Consider the following 21,016-nt stretch of genomic DNA (forward strand, 5'->3'; position numbering starts at 1 on the left):
TATAAACTCCAGATGCACTCTGTCCCAGACGTGGAGGGGCAACGGGAGATCTGATCCATATGCTCTAGAGGTGCCCCAAACTATACAGATATCGGGAGGATGTGGTATATAAAATAAATACAGTCTTTGGCACAAACGTATGCCTGGAACCACTAACTGAGGTGCCTCTTTCAAGCTAGAAAAGCGATCACTTGGAAATGGTCAGGCCCCAAGCCACCATCAATAACGGACTGGCAGAGATTGGTTAACAAACAATAAGGAGGGAGAGATTGGCCTATATGAGGAAGGGAAACAGCGACAGATTTGAAAAATTTTGAAAGAAATGGTTAGAAACCCCAGGACTAATGCCACAGAGGACAAAGGTCTGAAATGATGTGGTGGAAATGTCTTCTACCCTAAATGAGATGGGAGGTGGGTTGGGGGGGGGGTTTGGTAATGGGTTGGACCTATATTTGATGAAAATATTTTATTGTTCTTTTGTATAAGAAATGTTTGTTTATTGTAAAAAATCGAAAATAAAGTGGAATTAAAAGAAAGTATCAATACATTTACTAGACTTGTGCACTACCGAAAAAATTTGTTTGTTTTAATTTCCTTTGTTTTTTTTTTTCGTTGTTCTTTTCGGGTCATTCATTATGAGCGAAATTCATTATTTTGAATAAATTCATAACTTCGGAAAATTTAGAATGAGTTACATTCCATTCATTTAGATGCGGTATTCGTCATTTTGATAATTCATAAAAATCTGAAATGTGAAAATCCAAAAATGTGAAAATTCGAAAATCCGAAAATAAGAACGAAAATCAGAAAATGGGAAAATCCGAAAATTCGAACTAACTAACTAACTTACTAATAATAACTAACTATTAAATTACAGGTATTGGAATTTCCTTTCAAATTTGACTGTTAGTGAACGTAACGAATACGAATTATCCGAAATAACGAATGCCACATCTAAACGAATGAAACGTAATGAATTAGTAATAATAAATAATAATAATAAAAAAATGAATTGATATTATTATTATTTATTATTATTCATTTGTTACGTTCCATTCTTTTTAGATGCGGCATTCGTTATTTCGGATAATACGTAACTGCGGATAAATTCATATTTGTTTCGTTCACTAACAGGCAAATTTGAAAGGAAATTCCAATACCTATAATTTAATAGATAGTAATAGTAATTATTAATTTGTTTGTTATTATTTTGGATTTTCACATTTTCAGATTTTCGTTTCTTATTTTTGGATTTTCATTCTTTTGAATTTTCGGATTTTCGTTCTTATTTTCGGCTATTCATATTTTCGAATTTCGGATTTTCGTTCTTTCAAATTTTCGGATTTTCCAATTTCGGATTTTTCGTTCTTTTGAATTTTTGGAAAAAATTATTGAATGGGTTTTCATTCATTCGAATATTTCAGAATTAACGAATTTGTCGAATTTCGTCGAAAAACTAATTCGGAACAAAACAAATTGCACATATCTAACATTTACAATTAAAACAAAAGCAGCAAAAGTCACCTAAAATGCTTTTTGAGGAACCAAGTCAGATTCTCTCATCCGTGTGGTGGAACATCACTCATTTTTGCATTAGATCCACTTCATTTCGAGAAAATGCTTTTTGAAGAAATAAGTCAGTGTGATGGTGCAACAGAATGTTTTTTTTTGCATTAGGGCTATTTTATTTCTTGTGGTATGCTACAAAGAATTGTTGTTTTTCATTCAAGGACAAAAAAAAATTTAATTTCAGTATGGATGGTCGGCTCGAACATCGGGTGTTCGTGTGTTCACTAAACACATGAACATTAGGGGCTTTTGTCGGGTTGTTCTCACGCTGCCGAGCACCCCCATAATGCAGTGCGCTCTCACAATGCATTGGTTGCTGATTGGCCAAAGCATGCACCTGACCTGTATGCTTTGGCCAATCACAGTACAATGTACTGTGAAAGCCATGATTTGCCGAAGGCAGGGTGACCACACGCCCCACACTATATAAGGCTGCTTACACGGCAGCCCTGTGTAGTGTGTCAGTGGAGATTAGCCAGGTAGTTAGTGTATGGTGTGTTCAGTCAGTTTAGTGCAGTGAGTGTAGTGTAGTGTAGTGTGCATAACACAGCGTAGTGGTGCCCCTGAAGTGTTAGTGTGTACAACACTTCTATATTTTTTTGCAGCATAAGGTTCTGTTGCCGCATTATTATTACTCCCCACTCTGTGTCACAGGTCTTATTCCTTCTGCGTCAGCAGTGGTTTCCTTTTTTTTTTTTTTTTGGCACAGCAGCACTAAGAATATTTAGGACATAGTTGCTGTCCCCCATTCTGCATCGCAAATGTTCCTCTTTTTGTGTTAGCAGTGGTTTCCTTTTTTTAATTTTTTTTCCTTTTTATTATTATTATTATATATATTTTTTTGTTGCCGCAGCAGCAGCACTAAAAATATTTAGGGCATAATTTCTGTTCCTTTCCTCCATTTTGCATCAAAGCATTCCTCCTCTGCGTCAGAAGTGGTTCCCTTTTTTTTTCCAGCAGCAGCAGCAGCAGCAAATGAAAAAAAATCTCTATAATTGATGTTCCTTCTGAGACGCAAGTGGTCTTCCTTCTGTGCCACCACTGTGTTTTTTTTTGGCTTTCTTAATTTTTTTTACTGCAGCAGCAGTAAAAAAATAAATTGCCACAATTGCTGCACCCTTTTATAAATAAATAAATAAATATATATATATATATATATATATATATATATATATATATATATATATATATATATATATATATCAAATAAAATGGATTATAATGCACCAAGCACAAAGTATTGCACCCAAGCACCATATTTCCATCCCAGTTACAGTGTTCAGGCACCACCAACACCCCAGGCCAAATTTTTCTGCACCTGTTTGACAGGTGCATGTAATTTCAATTTTTTTTACATTTTTTAACAGAAGGCCATTCCTGCGCCCAGCAAGAGTAACTATGGGGGGTTACAGTTTCAGGCACCACTAGGGATGGGCGAACAGTTTGGGCCGAGCATAAGTTTGGCCTGAACATCACCTATTCAGGTACTCACCTAACACCCAAACTTTCTGGGCACTTACCGGGATGTTCGTCCGCCAAGTGCACAGTCAATAGGTTGTTAAGGCTTCCCTGCTTAGAGCTGAATTAAAAAAAATAATTGTAATAAAAAAATGTACATTTTAAAAAAATCGGGGAAAATGGCATGGGGGGACCCTTTGGGTCTGGTATGGATTTTAAGGGAAACCCTATGACAGAATTAAGAAAAAAACAGCATGGTCCCCCCCCAAAAAAATCCATAATAGGCCCTTTGGGTGTGATATAGATTTTTGGGGAACTTCACGGCAAAATTTAGAAAAAAAAAAACAGCATAGGGTCCCCCCCAAAATCCATACCAGAACCTTATCTGAGCATGCGGCCTGGCAGGCCAGGAAAGGAGGGGGATGAGTGAGCGCCCCCCCTCCTGAACCATACCAGACTGCTTGCCCTCAACATGGGAAGGGTGCTTTGGGGTGCCCCCCCAAAGCACCTTGTCCCCATGTTGATGGGGACAAGGGCCTCTTCCCGACAACCCTGGGCTGTGGTTGTCAGTGTCTGTGGGCCAGGGGCTTATCGGAATCTGGAAGCCCCCTTTACCAAGGGGGCCCCCAGATCCCTGCCCCCCTATGTGAATGGGTATCGGGTACATTGTACCCCTACCCATTCACCAAAAAAGTGTCAAAAAGTCATACACACAGGAAACAGTTTTTGACAAGTCCTTTATTAAAAAATTAAAAAATCGCTTCCACCTATAATCATGAAGGCCATCGGACCCGAAAAATAGAGAAAAAAATACTCGGCCTCCTAGGAGACTGCCCGCTGTATGCCCACTCTGCGCTTTGACAGTTCTTATATAGGCAAGGGGCCACCCACCTACGTCACCCGGTGGCACTGCCCCTTTTGACTTCACATGACCCAAAGCACCCACCCCCCCATGTTGAGGGCATGAGGCCTGGTATGGTTCAGGAGGGGGTGCTCGCTCATCCCATCCTCTTTCCTGACCTGCAGCCGCATGCTTGGATGAGGGTCTGGTATGGATTTTGGGGGACCCTACTCTGTTTTGTTTTTAAATTTTGGCGTAGGGTTCCCCTTAAAATCCATACTGGCCTGGTATGGACTGGGGGGGGGGGGGGACTCCATGCAATTCTTTTTCATTTTTTTTTTAAATCTGTATTGCCAGGAGCAATACAGTACAGCCGCAAGCAAGTATAAATTACATTTTTTCCTGTGCCCCCTAGGCACGATATTTAAAGGAATTTTTAATTTTTATTATTTCACTTTAACCACTTACGGAAGCATTTTTTTAACTGACAATTGCGCAGTCATTCAACGCTGTATCCAAACAAAATTTATGTCCCCCCCCCCCCCCCCCCACAAATCGAGCTTTCTTTTGGTGGTATTTGATCACCTCTGCGGTTTTTATTTTTTTCACTATAAACAAAAAAAGAGCGACAATTAAAAAAAAAACAAAAAAAAAAACAATATTTTTTACTTTTTGCTATAATAATTATCCCCAAAAAAATAAATAAATAAAAAAACGAATTTCTTCATCGGTCTAGGCCATGTATTCTTCTACATATTTTTTGCAAAAAAAATCGCAATAAGTATATATTGATTGGTTTGCGCAAAAAGTTAAAGCATCTACAAAATAGGGGATAGATTTATGGCATTTTTATTATTATTATTATTATTTTTTTTACTAGTAATGGTGGCGATCTGCGATTTTTAGTGGGACTACGACATTGTGGCATGGAGACAGGACACTTTTGACACTTTTTTTGAGACCATTGACATTTATACAGCGATCAGTGCTATAAAAATGCACTGATTACTGTGTAAATGTCACTGGCGGGGAAAGGGTTAACACTAGGGGGCGATTAAGGGGTTAAATGTGTTCCCTGGGAGGTGTGTGGGGGGATGGGACTGACTGGAGGAGGAGAGAGATCGCTGTTCCTAATCGCTGTTCCTAATCACTAGGAACAGCAGATCTTTCTCTCCTCCCCTGTCACAATGGGACAGGGGATTTTCCTTCCCTGTTAGCGGGACTGCGACATTGCGTCAGACAGATTGGACACTTTTGATACTTTTTTGGGACGACCGGCGGATGGCTATGCACATCGGGTCCCCCGCTGTCCAGCAGAGCGTGCACCTGCTACGGCTCCTTGGAGGAGCCGCCGTACACATACAGCTATTTGCGGGAACGTGCCGACCTGCTGATTGGCAAGTGAGTAAGCATCATTAAAATCACTGCTCATTTAAAAAGAATCATTTAAAAAAAATGTCTTTGCAATAATACATGTCCCGCAGGGCTGTACCCAGGTCCCCATACACTTTTTCATGGCAATAACTTGCATATAAGCCATTAAAATTAGGACTTTTGAGTTTTCGTGCACGTGTCCCATAGGCTTTAATAGAGTTTGCACGTTCGGTAGAACTTTTTCCCTGTTTGAGATGTTCTGGTGTGGCCCATCCCTACAATCCAGCCTATTCCTTCTGGACACTTCCTTTGGACAGAGGTTGCACCGCCCCTGCTTGTCACAGTGAACTGGCTAAAGGGGCAGTTGATCAGGTTTGATGGTCTTGGGGTATAGTGCTTCTTCTGAGACAGGCATGTACTGGCCATCGGGACTACCCGGAGTTTCCCGGTGGGCTCATAGCTCAGTGGGCCGGTTTCAATGGCCGCCCAATTTGCCTATTGCATCGTTTCTCAACTGCATGCAGAGTAGTGCAGGAAGCGTCTGTGATAAGTTCTCTCTCATGTCACGCTGCTCCCCGGCGGCCCCTCCTCTCTTCTCATCCATACCTATTTGCTTGTGACATCATCTGGGATGGACGAGAAGAGAGGAGGGGCCGTCGGGGAGCAGCATGACATGCGAGAGAACTTATCAGACGCTTCCTGCGCTACTCTGCATTTGAAGTAAAAGGCTAGTAAACAATGTGCCCCATGTATCCTGATGTGCCCCATGTACCCTGATGTCATGTGCCCCATGTACCCTGATGTACCCCATGTATTCTCATGTGCCACATGTAACCTCATGTGCCCCATGTATCCTGATGTGCCCCATGTACCCTGATGTGCCCCATGTACCCTGATGTGCCCCATGTATCCCGATGTGTCCCATGTACCCTGATGTGCCCCATGTATCCTGATGCGCAACATGTACCCTGATGTGCCCCATGTACCTTGATGTGCCCCATGTATCCTCATGTGCCTCATGTACCCTGATGTGCCCTATGTACCCTGATGTGCCCCATGTATTCTGATGTGCCCCATGTACCCTGATGTCACGTGCCCCATGTACCCTGATGTGCCCAATGTACCCTGATGTGCCCCATATATCTTCATGTGTCCCATGTACCCTGATGTGCCCCATGTATCCTGATGTGCCCCATGTACCCTGATGTGTCCCATGTATCCTGATGTGCCCCTTGTACCCTTATGTGCCCCATGTATCCTGATGTGCCCCATGTACTCTGATGTGCCCCATGTATCCTGATGTGCCCCATGTATCCTGATGTGCCCCATGTACCCTGATGCACGCCATGTATCTGATGTGCCCCATGTATCCTGATGTGCCCCATGTATCCTGATGTGCCCCATGTACCCTGATGCGCCCCATGTATCCTCATGTGCCTCATGTACCCTGATGTGTCCCATGTACCCTGATGTGCCCCAAGTATCCTGATGTGCCCCATGTGCTTTGATGTGCCATGTGCCTTATGTGCTGTGCCTTGGTGTGCTGTGCCTCAATGTCCTGTGCCCTGATGTACTGTGCCCTGATGTGCCATGTGCCCTGTCCTGATGTGCTTTGTCCTGTACCCTGATGTGCCATGTGCCCTGTCCTGATGTGCTGTGTCCTGTACCCTGATGTGCCATGTGTCCTGTCCTGTACCCTGATGTGCCATGTGTCCTGTCCTGTACCCTGATGTGCCATGTGTTCTGTACCCTGATGTGCCATGTGTCCTGTACCCTGATGTGTCATGTGTAGTGTCCTGTACCCTGATGTGCCATGTGTCCTGCACCCTGACATGTCATGTGTCCTGTACCCTGATGTGCCATGTGCCCTGATGTGGCCTGTTGTGCTGTACCCTGATGTGCTGTGCCCTGATGTGGCCTGATGTGCTGTACCCTGATGTGAACTGTACCCTGATGTGTTGTGCCCTGATGTGCACTGTACCCTGATGTGCACTGTACCCTGATGTGCTGTGCCCTGGGCCGGTCCGGATGAAGTCCAGGGCCACATTTTTGTCCCAGTCCAGCCCTGTTCTAAGATAGACATCCGTGGTGGAGAGGAGGACGATGATTGGTCGACTTTGGATGCTGGCTTATTGACTTGATTTATGTGGGCAAATGCAAGCTGGAACCTTTTCAGACACACTTGAGTTGATTTACTAAAATCTGGAGAGTGCAAAATCTGATGCAGCTGTACATGGTAGCCAATCAGCTTCTAACTTTAGCTTGTTCAATTAAGCTTTTACAATAAAACCCGGAGGATGATTGGTTTTTATGCACAGCTGCACCAGATTTTACACTCTCCAGTTTTAGTAAATCAACCCCACTGATTTCTTGTCCAGTCCCTCCTGTAAACCAGCCAGAAATCTGTGATGCACAGGTCAAGGATGTATCTTCACAGGGGAAAGTAACATCGTCTTGGCTTGACTGGGGTCTTGCACATGTGTATCAGCATTTCCCAAAGATCAATGCCTCTCATATGCTGATTGTAGTCAGGAATGAGGGATGGGCAAGAGATATCCACCTTTGCATGGGTCTCTTTGCCCCAATGTTTGACAGTTAAAAGAGGCATGATTCCAAAGGCATTGCTCTGAAGGTTGACATCTTTGTTGTCTCAGTGGCAGCCCGTCCTTAGGGGATGCATGGGTGCCACCCCCATCCATGCGTCCGGCCCCCTGATCTACATGCAGGGCACTGGACGCATAGATTCCAATGTGGATTTTTTTTAAAGCACTTGATTAGAGCCAGAGGTTTTAATAGGCTTTAAAAAAGGGTGGGCTCGGGGCGCAGAGCACTGTGCCAGAAGTCCACCCAGTTGTGTGACAATAGCGAATTAATATTCGATATTCAATTGGGAAACGGGTCTCAGGTAGCGGGTCCTGAGACCCGTTTCCCAATTGACAGAAAGGAGAAGCTACCCTATTGGCCAAGGGAGGAGACACACATGAGGACACTGCTGTGATGCCAACAAGTAGGCACATGGCAAGGACACTGCCGTGATGGCGAGGAGGAGATGAATGGTGAAGACACCACCGTGATGCTGAGGAGGAGCTTCGGTTGCTCCTCGAGCAGGAGCAGTTGTGTGACTTGGAGGAGGATGAGGTTCCTCCAGGGCCTAATACAAATGTAAAGATTGAACTGTGCCGCACCAACTGTGTGTATTACTAAATCTTTTGAGGAGGGCCATTGGGAGCATTAGATCCCTAAAGTGATTCCCACTAAGCAGGTGGAGGCAACCAAATTTAATTGCAAACCCGATACTGTTGCGGGGTACCCGTTTCTTCATGATCCAGACATGTGGGTTCTGTCTGGGTATAGAGACCCTAAGACCCTGCCCAGGCTGTCCAAGGTACAGCGCATTAAGGAAGTGGCTGAGGAATACGGATATCTATATCATTATATACTGGCTCATTTAGAGAAAGAAATCCTGGATAAGGAAGCCCAATAGGTAGACAAAGCTGTGCGAAGTTTCCTCTGATTCTCTTTGTCGTTTCCAATGCTGTCACCTAAGAAAGCTGAAAAGTATATTTCAGTGCTACACACCTAGGGCTATGGTCGCAAAATCAACTTAGACTGTGTGATTATCCGTAAGCCAAACAAGAAGGACATTCAACAATTTATTACTACGGTAAATGCCAAAGGAGAGGCCTTGAAGTTACCTGATCTCAGATATTACTGGTAGAAGATGTCGAATTGTGTTTCACTGACCCTTTGTGGATTACAAATGTGTACTTTGTGGAGTTAGGACGCTATGCTAGAAAGCTACTTCACCTTCGCACAGAAAATTGTTGCTAGTGGAGAAGATTCCTGTTGGCTGTATTGCTGAAACTGTGCTGGACTGAATACTGCCGACAGATACAGGGAGTGCCGACTTGAGTCACGCTGGCTAGTGCTGCGGAATCGCCAGTGCGTCTCCCTCTGAAAAGTAACCTGTTGAGATGACATTCAACATGTTTGTTCTTCAACCAATTAACTCTTTCTCAGTGCCTGGCTGTTGTGTGGACAGACTGAGATTACCATTTGCAAGGGGGGCCTGTATTTAGAAGTACGTTCCCTTGCACCATGGCCTGGCTGCTTGTTGCCTGATTGCAACTGATGGGGTGTAGGGATGTTCTAAAAGCTAGTGAACCCTCGTATGATATCCTGCCTAGAGTGTTCCTTCAAACCCATTTAGATCTGGAGACCATTCTGATGAAAGTTATGACACGCATACAAGACATTTTAGTTCTCAGAATGATCTGCTCGATTTATTTCCATGTTTCCACTTATATAACCAAAATGACATCACAACAAAAGTCCAACCCTTTCATTAATATATGGTAAAGATACAGACATACAGAATGTTTCATCTAGCAAGCAAGAGTGGAAATTTACTGAGTACGTGTATAAAACAATATAACGCCCTATTTTCTCATATAGAAACTATCAACAGGAAAAGGCTAACCGGAAAGGGGCTAGCACATCATTTAAAAGAGGTCAGGTCATTTATAAGAAATTGAAACTTAACTTCTCACAACGTCACATATACATATTATTTTAAAATGGATACAGTCTTTTAAAATGGTGGACAGCAAGCTAAAATATCCTTACAATCCCCTCTTAGATCATATTTGTATGATCTCACATCCTTGTCACGATGGTGCAATTAGTCTGTTTCTGATAATACATACTACAAGTGTGAGCATTTCTAGTGGAATTTCCTAAGTTAAAACACCAAGTAGGATTATGGCTTCTACTAATAATGTGAAAGGTAATGGTATTGTTTGTTCTTCTACTGATATTTATGAGATCAAGGGGAAAGAGGGTGATATTCAAAGACATGGCCATTAATGGTATCCTAACAGTGCTAGGGTGCAATTTGCTACAAATCCAAAATTTCTGAAATCCTGATTTCTGAGCATAAGCATATTTAAATTTTAGCAAAAGCATTTTATCAGCAAAATTATCCTCAATGTCTCTCTTGTTTCTAACTTGTATCACTGTAATGTTCTCCTGTGTATGTGTGTTCACACAAATACTTTTAATGGCACCCAAATCTTCAGGGTGGTAAATACAGTTAGTGATGATCCAAGTGGGCGGGAACACTATCGGGGTGATCAGGAACAGGAGGCAAAATGCTTTGCCAGAAGTATGTGGTGAAATAAGCAAGGTCATCTTCTCTGGCTGGACCTGCTTTTCCAGGAACTCCTCCTTCATCTGCTTGGACTTCTGCTTGAGGGCCTCCTGTGTTTAGGATCTCCTTCCTGCTCTTGGAGCTTTGGGCAACCTTTTTCACTCGGCTGACATGGATCCAGGACTGGCAGTTTTCCACCAGGATAGCTGTTCTGGTCACTACAACCACTGTGGTAGGAGGTCCAAAGGGATACTCTTGCTTCTTATTTCTGTTCAGCTGTTGGACCACCACTGTGTCTCCCTCCTTGAAGAGGTGAGTAGCTTCCTGTGAAGAAAAAGGAGAGGTGCGAGCAACATTTCTTTGACTGTATGCAATATTTCAACCAGTTTTCTTACATATTCTTCCTGTATTAAGTCTAAATCTCCCTTTTCTACCTCTAAAGGTGCTATGGCCTATGGGGTGGGGAAAGGTCTACCCATCAAAACTTCAAAAAACTTATTTCTGCCAGGACTGCTGGGAGGACCTTTCTCCAGTTGGAAAAGGTTCCTCCTGTGGCCTTTCTTATCTTGTCTGTTATTGTTCTATTCATTCTTTCTACTATTCCTGAACTTGGAGGGTGGTAGGGAATGTGAAACTTCCATTCTATCTTGAGAGTTTTTACCAAGTCCTGGCAGACCCTGGGTATAAAAGCTGGACCATTTGAGAACATATCCACAATTATCAAAAGATATTCCTGTCTTTTGCCTAGTTTGGCATGTGTGTGAGATCAGCCGTGACTTGTATACCTGCATGGCCTATTCTGTGGTACTGTGAATGCACTTGCCGTTGGTATACATGGTTTCCCCTCTTTGCAAAGAAGTTCAGACCTTGGATCTCTCTACACACCCTTTCCATTCCAGTCCCTTAACTCATAATTTTATGCATAATCCTGGAGATCTGCAAGTGACTGTTCAAATGGGGATAGGTCAGGTATCAGCATAGCAATTTGGATGTCTGCTGTCTGTGAGATAGCAGCTTGTTTAGCAGCAAGGTCAGCCAGACCTGCTCATTTCTCCTGGCTATCTCTGTCTGTTGGCCTGTGTGTGCTCTGCAGTGTACTATAGCCTAGAGCAAGAACCATCCACAAAAACATTCTGTGTGTCTGGTAGTGCTGTGGAAGATAAATCAGACCTGGGTGATGTGTCTTGGTGAATGAGGTTTATGCAGTCATGTTGTGGCACTACCTCATCCTGTTCTCCTTTTAATCCTAAAAGGGCGTTTTAAATTGGTGCTGGGCCTGCAGTGGGAGAAGCATATTTGATGTGCAATTTTCCATTGGACAGCAAAATCACCTTATATCCGCTCAACCTCTGAGCAGACATGTGCTGTGCATGTACATTTTTCAACAAGATTGACACATTGTTGGTGGTGTGAAGTGTGGTGCCGTGTCCCAGAGTGAAAGAAGTTGCCACCAACCACCATCGCACAGTACGCTAGAGCTCTGAGTCACGCGGGCATGCCCTGAACCTGCACCAGGACCATCTTTGAGAAAAAACTACAGGGCGCAGTCTCCCACCATGTTCCTGGGCCAGTACTCCCGCCATGGTTCTGCAATTTTCCCTGGCAAACAAATGAAACATTTTGCCATATTCAAGGAGGCCGAGGCTCGGGCTGGTAACCATTGCACATTTCAACATGGCAAAAGCATTTAACATTTCATCAGACCATTTTACAGTATCAGACATTTCAGAGAGGGTTGCTTGTCTCAATATATTGTCATTGAAAGAGCAGTCAGGTATCCATTGGCGGCAGTAAACAATCATACCTAGGAAGGTGAGCATGTCCTTCCTGTTAAGTGGGCGGGGCAGACCCATAAGAGCCGCAGCTCTTTTGTGACTGACTCTTCTTTCTCCTTTTGTGAGCACAAATATTCAACTGTTTTTTTAACACCATTGTAACTTTTTCTTAGACACTTTGTGACCACATACATGTAACCATTTCAATAAAGATAGGCTATCACCTCGGCAGTCCTCCTCTGAAAAACTACAAATCACATTCCCCCTGATGATGACACGTATGCCCTGTGTCGAAGAGGCGTAGGGGAGGGGCCAGGACGGGGTGTTAGGCAGCAGCAGCTGTCTGTGCTGGGACGGTCTCCATAACCTCACTGCTACATCTATTACCTCATTGTTTTATCCAGATTTTATGCCTCTTCTGAGTGATGCACTGACGCACCCTCAAAATGTGAGTACCCCCTTCTGGGGGAGAGTTTTTTATCTGACCTTGTTAATAAATACTTTTTAAACATTATCACACCATATGGTTCCTTTCTCTTTTCATCTATGATTTGAGCCTATGCTGGAGCCTGTTTTCCTGTGATCCACACTGAGCCCTGGGTGGCTCATAAGCGTTTCCTGACTCTGTCTAGCAACTTAGTCACATTCCCTAAGGTGAGCGCTTTACCTTGGGGGGGTCACCTTTCATTTCCCCATCGCATGATATGTGGCACATGGAATCGCAGAACGTTTGAAAACATCATCACTGAAGCACAGTTGTCATCACTTTCATTAAGGACTTTTGTGTTTAATATATGTCTATTTTATGATGGACGATTAAGTATATGTATTGTGTGACACTCTGCACTTTTTCGCTGGCACATGTCATTTTTCAGTTTTTGTTTGCATATATGAATCATTTATGAATTAACGTTATTTATTATTTATTTGTTTATTGCACTTTTAGCACCTGGTTTGCACTGATTCAGTTTGGAGCATTTTGTTGATATTACCATTTCACATGTTCACTGCACTGTTTATTTGTGCACATTAAGTTTGTTTATCTTGGGGGATATAGCACATATTGGAGTTAATTTTTTTTATACTCTGTTGTATATGCACTGTATCTCTGTGTGCCAGGATTAGGGCACGGTTAGCACACTCTAGCGCATCATATTTATTTATTTATTTAGTTTGTATATGTGCCTCCCACTTTTGAAGGGACCAAAAGTAATGGGACAGATTAATAATCGTCCATCAAACTTCCACTTTTTAATACTTGGTTGCAAATCCTTTGCAGTCAATTACAGCCTGAAGTCTGGAACGCATAGACATCACCAGACGCTGGGTTTCATCTCTGGTGATGCTCTGCCAGACCTCTACTGCAACTGTCTTCAGTTCCTGCTTGTTCTTGGGGCATTTTCCCTTGAGTTTTGTCTTCAGCAAGTGAAATGCATGCTCAATTGGATTCAGGTCAGGTGATTGACTTGGCCATTGCATAACATTCCACTTCTTTCCCTTAAAAAAATTATTTGGTTGCTTTCGCAGTATGCTTCGGGTCATTGTCCATCTGCACTGTGACGCGCCGTCCAATGAGTTCTGAAGCATTTTGCTGAATATGAGCAGATAATATTGCCCGAAACACTTCAGAATTCATCCTGCTGCTTTTGTCAGCAGTCACATCATCAATAAATACAAGAGAACCAGTTCCATTGGCAGCCATACATGCCCACACCATGACACTACCACCACCATGCTTCACTGATGAGGTGGTATGCTTTGGATCATGAGCAGTTCCTTTCCTTCTCCATACTCTTCTCTTCCCATCACTCTGGTACAAGTTGATCTTGGTCTCATCTGTCCACAGGATGTTGTTACAGAACTGTGAAGGCTTTTTTAGATGTTGTTTGGCAAACTCTAATCTGGCCTTCTTGTTTTTGAGGCTCACCAATGGATTACATCTTGTGGTGAACCCTCTGTATTCACTCTGGTGAAGTCTTCTCTTGATTGTTGACTTTGACACACATACACCTACCTCCTGGATAGTGTTCTTGATCTGGCCAACTGTTGTGAAGGGTGTTTTCTTCACCAGGGAAAGAATTCTTCAGTCATCCACCACAGTTGTTTTCCGTGGTCTTCCGGGTCTTTTGGTGTTGCTGAGGCCACTGGTGCGTTCTTTCTTTTTAAGGATGTTCCAAACAGTTGATTTGGCCACACCTAATGTTTTTGCTATCTCTCTGATGGGTTTGTTTTGTTTTTTCAGCCTAATGATGGCTTGCTTCACTGATAGTGACAGCTCTTTGGATCTCATATTGAGAGTTTACAGCAACAGGTTCCAAATGCAAATAGCACACTTGAAATTAACTCTGGACCTTGTATCTGCTCCTTGTAAATGGGATAACGGGGGAATAACTTACACCTGGAACAGCTGAGCAGCCAATTGTCCAATTACTTTTGGTCCCCTTAAAAGTGGGACGTACATATACAAACTATTGTAATTCCTACACCGTTCAACTGATTTGGATGTAAATACCCTCAAATTAAAGCTGAAAGTCTGCAGTTAAAGCACATCTTGTTTGTTTCATTTCAAATCCATTGTGGTGGTGTATAGAGCCAAAAAGATTAGAATTGTTTCGATGTCCCAATATTTATGGACCTGACTGTATATATATATATATATATATATATATATATATATATATATATATATATATATATATATATATATATATATATATATATATATATTAGATAGATAGTTAGGATATAGGGTTAATGTTTGTATATTTTTCCTTTAACTGTTCGGGTGGTACGCCACACGTAAAACTGTATATAATGTCTGTAATTTATTTGCCATTTTGTGAACGGCCACTTGTTCCTGTAAATGTTATGCATGGTTATTTCATGTGGCACGCCACGTGTATTGTTGTTATCACTATTCCTTCCCTTGTTTCCCCATCCATCCCAGTTTTTGCCAGGATTCACTCTCAGGCTTGAGAGGTCAAATTATTTTCTGCAAACTCCGAGACGTAGTTTTCCTAGGCAGGGGGAGGATGTAGCACCCTGGTGTTTAGGCGGGGTTGCTATTAAATTTATCTGCCAAGTGATAGTTGCCTTGGCTAATTGTCAGGAGGTTAATTGATTTCACCCTAACTCTGAAATTACTGCACTTCTCTCTTCTGTCGCTAGGTGGCTGGGTACCTGGAGACATTAACCACCCTGGCGGTATGATTATGTCAGATTTTTGCATCTCAAGGTGGTACATTGTTTTGCATAGAAATTTGGCGTTTTATATTGTAGGCCTGTAATTCTTTGTAATAACACACTAAAATCTGTCAAACAAGAGTCTAGTAGACACCCCGGGTATGATAAATTTTGAAACACGAAATCATAAATTATAATATAATATATAATAAATAATTATACAAAAACAATAATATGATAATAATAAAATGAATTCCCCCACAATTCACTATCGCTCAATTCTGCAAGTGTTCTAATTTACAATCGCTGTTTTCTAGCTGGTCTAAAACCGCTTTTGATGTAAAGGGACACTTTTTGGTTGCCATGGACAATCTCTAGTTTCCAGGCAGAAAGAATAGTATATATATTATAAAAGTGCATGCAGGGCATTGGACAAACTACTAGGGACAAAAGGGATGTGAAATGATTTAACACAGTAATGTAATCCATAAGATTACAGTGTACAGGCATACCCTATTTTTAAGTACACAATGGGGTTTACTTACTAAAGCTGGAAAGTGCAAAATCAGGCTCACTTCTGCATAGAAACCAATGAGCTTCCAGGTTTTATTACCAAAGCTTAACTGAACACGCCGAGGTTAGAAGCTCATTGGTTTCTATGAAGAAGTGAGCCTGATTTTGCACTTTCCAGCTTTAGTAAATAAACTCCATTGTGTACTTAAAAGTGGGGTATGCCTGTACTCTATGTGTTATGAATTTTGTTCTTTTTGAATTTGCCACCGGGCTCCACCCCCATGCATCACAAAGCTCACAAGGAACGGAGCCCAGCACACAGAGCATCAGGCGGAGGACACAGCCTGCAGACACAGCGGGGGGACATTGCAGGATCCTGGGGACAAGGTAAGTAACCTGGACCAGGATCCTGAGATGCAATCCTAAGTGTGGCTTGGGGTTACCGCTAATGGTTCTGAAATTTAACCCCGAGCCACACTTGGGATTACCGCCAGGGAGGTTAAGCCAAGACAAGGGCATTGCAAGGACAGACTAGGAATTAATGGGGTGTCTCAGCCAATGGGCAAGGATTTTCTTGATCTCTTGGCCTGCTGGAAAAACCTATTTATTCGGGTTGAGTCAGGTGATCGGGGTTCTGTGCCACCTGGATGGCTATCTGTGTGGACGTGTGTTGTAATGCCCTGGGCTGCTAGGCCATAAGCCTTGGGCCTATCCCAGGGACATCTGGCTGCTAGGCTGTCTGAGGGCCTATTCAGAAGCAAGAGAGCAGCGTAGGGTTGGGACTGTGGCTTGTAGTCCAACCAGAAGCAACGGTTATGCCGGCTGGAGAACCAGCTGTGGTCGGATGTAGAGGGAAAGCTGTCGCCACTGGTAGCTGAATCAAGTACCTGAGCAGTATTCTCACCAGCCGGGGACGGTGAAGAATTTGGAAACTTCAGCAGGCGCCAAGCCAGGGACCCAGCAAGTGGAGATGACGCTTGCGGAGCATTATTGTGTGCTAAGCCAGGGACCCAGCAGGGATGCGGGGGTGACGCTTGAGTAAGATACTGAGTGAGAAGATTGGAAAAGCTCAGGAGATCCAGTGGCTAGTGGATCTGATGGTCTAGCGAAAGACTGGGAGCTTAGCTGAGTGAAGTTCTACAATAGGAGATTGTAGTAGAAGTGTAGGAGTTCATTGCAACCGTTGTTAGCAACTATTACAAGATTGTTTCCATAGGAGATAGCGGTCCCACTCATGCAGACATGGTGTCTAGTTGGATGCCTTTACTTGCATGGCTGTCTGCCTATAGAAGTCTTGGAGTCTGACAATTAACTTTGCATCTACTAAAGGGTGTCCTGGCCCTAACCCTCCCTCTCTCCCACAGTTCTTTTTAAGAGACAATAAATCTCTTTGCATTCAAGAAGTGTTTGGCGCCCATCAGTCTACCTTGCATTGCACCCACTATGCCTTGCAACTACACAGAAGGATGTCAGCTGTTCCTAACTGTGAAGGTCACCATTAGGCCTCAAGGGGTACAGGACTTGGCTACATAGGGAAAGACATCCCTTTGTATGTTCTATAGCTGTTCTATAGCTGTTTTAAATGTACATTTCCTGGCTTTATAATTATGGGAATGTTCTCCTTTTAATGGCACTTTGTAGCTTGATTGTTACCATCAGATGGAGAAAATAAAAACAGTAACCCTACTTTGTAAATGCAGTTGTAGAAAACAATGAGTTTCACTCAGTATCTAGTTTATTTTGGAATGAGAAACATTCCTTTAAAAGAGTTTTAAGAAAGATAAACTATTCTCCTGTGTTTCAAAAAAATCCAGGAAACCAGTGAATTACTTTTGAAGCTCACTCATTTACTTAAATCCCTGCCAGCTCCTGTAAATCTCAGCAGGTTGGTAGCAATAAGTCTTCCTCTGCCTTCTCTCAAGTGACACTAACTTACTTTCAGTACCATGAAAAAGTGATGGCGCAATGCTTTTTTCTGCATTTTCAGCTGAAATTAGCTGACTTTCTCTGCACCACGGGAGTGCTTTTTTGCTGAAAGATCACCTCTTGCTAAAGCATAACTATACCGGTTAAAAGGGACTTTGATACCACTCAAAACTGTGATTATTCTAGGTGCTTTTTAGTGTTAACTATTTATTTTTTTATTCCTTGTTCAGAAGCAAGTGGTTTATTTTAGGCTAGGAACACCTGTGGAGTTGGAGAAGAGCAGAGAGCATTGCCCTTATTTTTTCAGTTATGTAGAGTACTAAAAAAAGGGTCACCTCTATCAATAAAAGACCGTTTAGCAAGATCTTATCCCAGTAACAATAAGCTGCAACCATTTTGCATGTGGCTGATTAAAGTGGGTTGATTTATTAAATATATCAAGACTGGTCAATTTGCAAATTGAATGTTAACTAAGTTTTATAAATAAGGTGAAGATGAGGTCCCTTTGGAGCTCCAGGCAGAAATTTTATTTCATATGTAAATACATGGACTTGTACAAACAGCCGAAAAGAATAGGATTTTAAATATACCTTACCAGTGTTATAAAAAGCTTAATAACAAATGCAATATTACATAAAAATATCATTTTTTTTACAAAATAATTAAAATTCAGTAGGAAAATATTACATCACATCACATCATGTGTCACATATAATGTTCTAGACATAAACGCTTCTGTCGTCTACACATTTTGAGGTTTCATCACGCTTCTTCAGGACATTGACTTGAAGCAGTTTACATAACAAACGACAACGAAAAAAATATATTACATCTGAAAATAAAACATAACATAAGTATAAAATAAACATAAGTCTTACCAGATATTATTGGTACCATCCATACACAGCAAAGGGCAAAGAGAGAGAAAAAAAACACAACACGTAAACATTGCAAACAATAAAACTCACCTATTAACCATACAACACAAACTAAAACATATGAAGCAGCTCCCACCAGGTCCCCCCACTTGGCCTGTGGGAGGGCAACCCCTCATATATAAATAGTTCCTCCTGGTACTGGTGTACGCACCAAACAGCAGCAACTCCAGGAATTCTGTGTGTAACAGAGTTGGCTCTTCTATAGGTGTGTGTGTGTGTGTGTGTGTGTGTGTGTGTGTGTGTGTGTGTGTGGGGGGGGGGGGTAGTTATTCTGTTCACTTGCTCATCATTGCAGATGCATCAAAAGCTCCATAGTACAGTGTTTTATGACACAAAAAAGTTACATTATGTAATTGAAAAAAAGATTTCTTTATTATTCTTTAATGCACAAAGTTTTGTGATCCACAAACCCCTGCTGTGCTACAAAGCTGCAGAGGGTAGCCTCCCTGGCGGTTTTCCCGAGTGTGGCTCGGGGGTTAAAATTCAGGACCATTAGTGGTAACCCCGAGCCACACTCGGGATTACATCGCAGGATCCTGGTGTGGCTTTACTTACCTTGTCCCCGGGATCCTGCGATGTCCCCCGCTGTGTCCTTGGGCTCCGTCCTCCTCCGAAGCCTCTCCGTGCCAGGCTCCGTTCCCTGTGAGCGGCGCGACGCACGGGGGCGGAGCCTGGCGGCAAATTCAAAAAAGTGTAAAATCATAACACATACAGTACTGTAATCTTACAGATTACAGTACTGTATGAAATTATTTCACATCCCTTTTGTCCCTAGTGCTTTGGCCCATGCCCTGCATGCAGTTTTATGTTATATATACTGTTCTTTCTGCCTGGAAACTGGAGATTGTCCATAGCAACCAAAAAGTGTCCCTTTACATCAAAAGTGGCTTTAGACCAGCTAGAAAACAGCGATAGTAAATTAGAACACTTGCAGAATTGAGCGATAGTGAATCGTGGGGAAATTTATTTTATCATTATTTTTTTTTTTTTTTAATTATTTATTTTTATTTATTATATTATAATTTATGTTTTTGTGTTTCAAACTTTATCATACCCGGGATATCTACTAGACTCTTGTTTGGACAGATTTAAGTGTGTTATTGTTAAGAATTACAGACCTACAATATAAAACGCCAAATTTCCATGCAAAATAATTGTACCGCTTTCAGCACCTAAAATCCGAAATAATCATACCGCCAGGGAGGTTAAAGCAGAACTGTCCAAACACACTCCTTCTTGGGAGCCAAGCCAGTTATACAGGCCAGGAAGGGAGACATACATCCTGCTGTACATGCGATCTAAGTCCCATGTTTGTGAGTGCAATCCTCTATTGTTTGAATTTGCATTTGTATCATTAAATTAGAATTACACTAGGGCAGCTGTGTGCTCTCTTTTCCTTGTATATTTCAGTTAAAGCAGAACTGTATTTCCAAATCATGTTAAAATAAGATGATAACTCTATTCCTGGTGCCTACAGTGTACTACATTCTTTTTCGTAAAGCGGTGCATTGTGTCTCATTATTCTCTCTTTCAACCCAACTTTTTGCCAATGAACATACTCTGACATCATCTGATCTATGCAATACCAAGGAATTCATTATGTTAGGATGATGTCACTGTCTCTTGGAAGAATTTTGCTCATAGACTCCCCATCACATTATGCCTTCTAGATATCAGCCTCTGTGTATGGCTGCATAGGAGTGGAAATTTCCTATGATGTGAACTGGGAGCAAGCCTCCTGTTTTTGAAAAGGGTTAAATGTCAAAATTTGACATGATACTGGCATCCAGCAGAAGGAATCATAAACGGGAAGTGGATCACTTTAGGAGGTCCGTTTAAAGAACCAATAAAGCAACCCTGTCTTTGGGGGAAAAAAGTAAAAATGTTCCTGTAAAAGAAGATACTTCATACTTACCTGTCCAGGTGCCTATTTGTAGAATCCTCACTTTATTGCTGTATGAGGCCACTATAAATGATCTTTACATCTGACACACTTTTGGGTGTGTGGGGTGACCACATTCCCTACCACATTCTGTGCTTCCTACTGCTGAAGGAAAGTGTCAACACTTTTGCAAGGTTTTAGACTCCATTGGGTTGATTTACTAAAGTCCTGCATAGAAACCATTCAGCTTCCAGGTTTTTTTTTGTCAAAGCTTAATTGAACAAGCTGAAGTTAGAAGCCGATGGGCTACCATGCACAGCTGCACCAGATTTTGCACTTTCCAGTTTTAGTAAATCAACCCCTATGTCTCTCTCCTACATTAAAGTTCCATTACCTTGTATGCTTTAT

The 21,016-nt window shown here is 42.2% G+C and overlaps 1 long non-coding RNA gene across 2 annotated transcripts in view; it reads right to left on the reverse strand.

The window, feature by feature from the left end:
- Positions 1 to 9,497: 9,497 nt before the first annotated feature.
- LOC141132954 (uncharacterized) overlaps positions 9,498 to 21,016 on the reverse strand; it is a 149,304-nt gene continuing 137,785 nt past the window's right edge. For both annotated transcript variants that reach the window (XR_012242991.1, XR_012242990.1), the window contains exon 7: positions 9,498 to 10,715. This is a non-coding gene — a long non-coding RNA (uncharacterized lncRNA). The remainder of the gene's footprint in view (positions 10,716 to 21,016) is intronic.

This window comes from Aquarana catesbeiana, linkage group LG03, assembly GCF_042186555.1.
Source record: "Aquarana catesbeiana isolate 2022-GZ linkage group LG03, ASM4218655v1, whole genome shotgun sequence".
Taxonomy (NCBI): Eukaryota; Metazoa; Chordata; class Amphibia; order Anura; family Ranidae; genus Aquarana; species Aquarana catesbeiana.